The sequence below is a fragment of the Ictidomys tridecemlineatus genome, unplaced genomic scaffold (genome assembly GCF_052094955.1).
Source record: "Ictidomys tridecemlineatus isolate mIctTri1 unplaced genomic scaffold, mIctTri1.hap1 Scaffold_39, whole genome shotgun sequence".
In the NCBI taxonomy this organism is placed as follows: domain Eukaryota; kingdom Metazoa; phylum Chordata; class Mammalia; order Rodentia; family Sciuridae; genus Ictidomys; species Ictidomys tridecemlineatus.
Genome location: NW_027522555.1, coordinates 763,742 through 769,046, shown reverse-complemented (window position 1 = coordinate 769,046; position 5,305 = coordinate 763,742). Strand labels below are relative to the sequence as shown.

Below are 5,305 nucleotides of genomic sequence, written 5' to 3'. Positions count from 1 at the left end.
GCTTTCAACCATTCATTTAGAATAGCTCTATTCCTGACGGTTCTATTACTGTTATAATTATTAGTTTTCATTCAACTAAATTGACTTTGACATTTCTTTAGTTTCTGAGATATATTTTATTTTAAATAGAATTCTGGGATGGTTATTCTTTTCTCTTACTCCTTAAAAAATATTGTTAAGGAATCCGCCCCGGGCCTCCAGCTGGCGGGGGGCACACTCAGGAACCGCTCCCGCAGCCGCCTGTGGCGCGGCTTGATGAGAGGGACCATGGAACTGGAGCCGGAGCTGCTGCAGCAGGAGGCCGGTGAGAACATGGAGGAGGCGCAGAGCTACCGGCGCGAGCTGGGCCACCGGCTGCAGGGGCTGCGGGAGGCGCAGAGGAAGATCAAAGACAGTGCATCACAGACAAGGGATGTCCTCAAACAGCATTTTAATGATTTAAAGGGAACTCTTGAGAAGCTACTCGATGATTGGTGACCCTTTTGCAAGAGGTAGACAACATTGAACAGGAGACCATTAAACCACTAGATGACTGCCAGAAGCTCATCGAACATGGAGTTAACACTGCAGAGGACTTAGTCCGAGAAGGTGAGATTGCCATTCTTGGTGGCATAGAAGAACAGAATGAGAAACTTTGGAGCTTTACCAAAAAGGCCTCACACATTCAGTTGGACAGCTTACCAGAAGTGCCTTTACTGGTTGATGTGCCTTGTTTATCTGCTCAGTTGGATGATTCAATTCTTAACATAGTGAAAGATCACATTTTAAAGCATGGAACAGTAGCCTTTCGCCCACCAGTGCAGATAGAAGAACTAATAGAGAAACCTGGAGGCATCATAGTATGATGGTGTAAGGTGGTTGAAGGCAGGAACTTCAAGCTCCCAGTAACTATTAGCTCAAATAACAGAGAAGTGGTTTTTGATTGGTTACTTGATCAGTCTTGTGGTTCTCTTTACTTTGGATGCTCATTTTTTTTTAATCCTGGATGGAAAGTATTAGTGTTTTAGAGTTTTGGATGTTTGGCATTGATTTACTGTATCTGCCTCATCCCAGTTTAGTTAACTTTTGTTGTTGTTGTTGTTTAAAGTTAAATTAATCTTTCAGGCCATTGGAAATGAAAAGTGTCTACTGACAGCATTTTTAACAATAAGAGAGTTGAATGGTGTGGACAAAATCATAATTCAGTCAATTTTGGTTTTAGCACATTATTAATAAAAATATAAAATTACAATAAAATCAAATTAGCTTTATGTGTCTGGGAAGATAACAAAAAATCCTATACCCTTCCATTGTACGTCTTAAATTTGATTTAATGTAACATTTTATTAAAACTCTTTCAGCATCCAAGACCATTGTAAAACTTTATAACAACAGGAGTAGACCAGATAAGAAGCTAGAGTTATGTAAAATTCATTCACTTGTATTTTCCACATGAGTGCATTGACTATGTGCTGTATGTTCAGGAATTTGAAAGCAGTGTTAGAGTTTATCCCATTTTCATTAATCTTTAAGTCTAAAAAGCTTTATGATTTTTTTCACTATTCCTGAGTCAGTGTCTGTACTAGGCAAGTATTGTCTTTTGTTCTTTTAGTTTGATTGAAGATAGTATAGAAAATGCAGGGTGCAATGGTTCACACCTGTAATTTCAGCAAATCAAGAGGCTGAGGCAGAAGGATCACAAGTAGAGGTCAGCTTCAGTAACTTAGTGAGACCCTGTTTCAAAATAAAAAGGGTTGGGGATGTGGCTCAGTTGTACAGGGCCCTGGGTTCAATCCCTAGTATTGATAAAAAATGAATAAATAAATAAATAAGAGAGAGAGAGAGAGAGAGAGAGAGAGAGGGAGAGAGATAGGATAGAGGATTTTGTACAGGGTGAAACTACTTATGGAAGTAGTAAATGCAGCAGTGTTAGTCATTTCACAAGTACATTATATGTACATGTGTGCCTTCAGGATCAATGATATGCATATTGCTATTTGTAGTTACAAGCTCTAGTCCAGTTAATGTCAGTTTGATAAATGGTCTGTTAGTGGGCCAAAGAAATATAGGGTAAATACTTGACCGATTTTTTAAACTTAAATTTGTGAAAGATATTTATTTGAGGGACTTAATATGTAAAAAATAATAGCCATAACTTGATATAGCAGCTTACAGATTTTTTAATGTGAAAAGTATTTTTTTTATTTTTATCAGTAATAGAAAAGTGGAAAAGCAAGCTTGATATTTTTGTAACATAATTTATTTTGTGACTCATGTTCCCTGTTAGACAATCATGACCAATTTTTTCCTTGCCTTTTTATGTATAAGTGCCTTTCACATGTTTAGTGACTGTAAAGAGGTTCCAGAATGTAGATGCCTTGCCCAGCCATCTGAAACAAAATAAGAAGCTCAAATTAAAAAAAAATGTTGTTAAACTTTCTTTTGACTTTTATGGTTTCTGATGGGAAATCTACTTGGCATTCTTAATGGTTTTCCCACATGCATGAAGTATCATTTTTCTATTGCTACATTGAGATCTTTCCTTTGTCTTTATTTTTTAGAAATTTGACTATGGTGTGTTTTCTTGTGGATTTATTTAAATTGATCCTGCTTGGAGTTCAAGCAGCTTAGTGGGTTTGTGTCCTTTATCAATTTTGGAAGTTTTTACCTGCTATTCTTCTGAGTGCTTTCTCCTTTCTGAGTCTCTGCTGACATGTTTTTGAGATCTTTTGTTTCAGCCCTACAGGATCCTGAGGCACTGTTCATTATTTTAAAAATCTACTTTCTCTTTATTTCTCAGATTTTTAAATTGTTATTCTGTATTCCAATTTAGTGTTCTGTACACTCTGCTAGCTATATTTGATTTTACTTTATATTTTTTATCTTTTTCCAAGGACAGTTTCTTTGTTAAATATCATATTTTCATGTCTTTCAAATGTATACATAATTGCTTGCTGGAAATTTTTATAATGGCTGAATTTAAATCTTTTTCAGATAATTTTCTCATCTTTATTTAGTGTTGGTATGAGCATGTATTTTTGTCTTTTTTTTAATTCAAATGGAGATTTTTCTGTTTGGGCACGTTGCATATAATTTTAGCTTATTTCCTTTGGCCATTGTAAAATGCAAGATTGCAGAGTTACCCCCACTGACACAGTGGAAGTACTGTCTTTATTATTCGCAGACACATTTGTGAGTTCCAATTTGCCAACAGAGTTCTCCTTATCTCTCTCCTTGGTCAGGAGATGGAGAACACTTCATCCTTGCCCACTATGTGTTTTCCAGTAATGGGATGATTGTGTTGCACATGACCTTTCATGGCAGTGGTAACAGTCCTGACTGTTTCTTAGGCCTCCTCTGACCTCACTCAACAGGAAATGATGACTGTTATATTTTTGTTCTTAATGAAGTAGAAGCCATGAGAAGGATGGACCTGGCTTTATGACAATGAACTGCTGGCTCTTTCCATGGCTATTCCTGCCATAACCCTGTCAGGATTGAAGGACATCTTGTCAAGTCTGGTAAGTATAGAAGTTCAGAGCCCCACTCACCCTTTCCTGACATTGGGGGGATGAAACAACAGCTTGGTTTTACTCTCTTGGTTTTGCTGGAGAATTATCGGGAAAATTTTGATCTGCCATACTGAGCTTTTCCTGCTCTTTTGCATAAAGATTATGTAATTTAATCAGGGCTATTTTTTTGTACCAACTGTTTTTTCCAGGACACTAACTTTTTCAGCTTCATGTACAGGACACACAAAGAAAAAATAAAACTTACTGAACATACCATTGAGTGTTTTATTGGTTTCTGAAAAGGCTTATCTGCCTCATTTTTCCTCCATCTTTCAAAGTCTTCTAACATTACCTTATATATAAAGCCCAGGAAGATATAAGAAAAATAAGGAAATTCACATTTACTTCATTTTTTTTTGGAATCAGACATTTGCTTGAGTCATTTAAATATATAAAATTTAATAAATGTGACAACATATTTTATCAAACCCAAAGGATTGAAATTGATTGCCTCTCTACATCTCAGGAGCATGTATAACAGAGAGCTTCAAAAAATATTAAAGATTATTTTTCCCTATAACTATCCCAATTTAACATTTAGGATAAAGAGCACTACAGATGACTGTGGACTTCTGGTAAAGCCAGTTATCACTACACAAATTCCAACACGACACAGGAAATTCCTTTTTCTATTTTGTCTTTTTGTTCTTCTCACATTCTTTTTTATATAATATGAATACCTGATTAATCAACACTTTAAGAAAGCTATTTATCTTGCAATCCTGGGTCCAGATAAGAAGGCATATAAAACTAACCTCTGCTGTCTCTTACTCTATAGAAAATGAGCATTCCCAGACAGAGCGATTTATGTTCTGTTGTTAAACTCCAGCCAAGCTGGTTTGTTTGGTCAGACTCTGGAAACACAGAACATTTTATTTTTTCTCTCTCTTTCCCTACATTTTCCTCCTTTGCCTTTATTCTTTTCATCTAATCTTCTCAATCTCTCCCTGTTGTTCTGCTTTTCCAAGCCCTCTTATTTTTTCAACAGATCCTACCCCAGGCACATACACCCTTCTCCTGTGAGGAGAGCTTAGTAAAAACACTTGTAGACAATCATCAATATTATCCATCAGACACTGTTGAATGTAATTCATAACCAGGTCACAAAAGTTTCTCACTTAAATTTGCATGCAGACTATCACCTATTTGGTTTGAATACTTTGATGAAGCAATCTGCCTTGTTATTTATTATTGGTCTATTCAAGTTTTTTATTTCTTTATGATTAATCTTGGTAGGGAGTAAGCACCCAATAATTTGTCCATTTATACTAATTATCAAATTTGTTCATAATAATCTCTAATATATCTTTTCTATCCCTGTCATGTCAATAGTAATTATTTCTTCTAAAACTTCTCAACAGCAATCCCCCAAAATAACTTAAAGATAGATAAAAGTTCCTTAATAGTCTTTCCTCAAAAGCAGACATAAAAATGGCCAACAGATATATGAAAAAATGCTCAGTATCATTAACCATCAGATAAATGCAATTTAATAGCACAGTGGGAGATCAAATCATACTTGTTAAAATGGCTATTACAAAAGAAAGATGACAAGTATTATCAAGGATGTGGAAAAAGCGAGCCACTTTATACTGTTTGTAGGGATATAAATTAGCAAAATTACTATAAACAATTTTTGTTCCATTTTTTTTGTGCTGAATTATCAATTCTAAGGCTGACGACAGACACATTTTTTGAGTTTTATTTTCACCAATGTCTTTATTAATACAAAGAAATTTAGTGGTTATTTTTCA

The 5,305-nt window shown here is 35.3% G+C and overlaps 1 pseudogene; it reads left to right on the top strand.

Moving 5' to 3' along the window:
• Window positions 1-255: 255 nt before the first annotated feature.
• On the top strand, window positions 256-4,647 carry LOC101960950 (cytokine receptor-like factor 3 pseudogene; annotated as a pseudogene).
• Window positions 4,648-5,305: the final 658 nt, after the last annotated feature.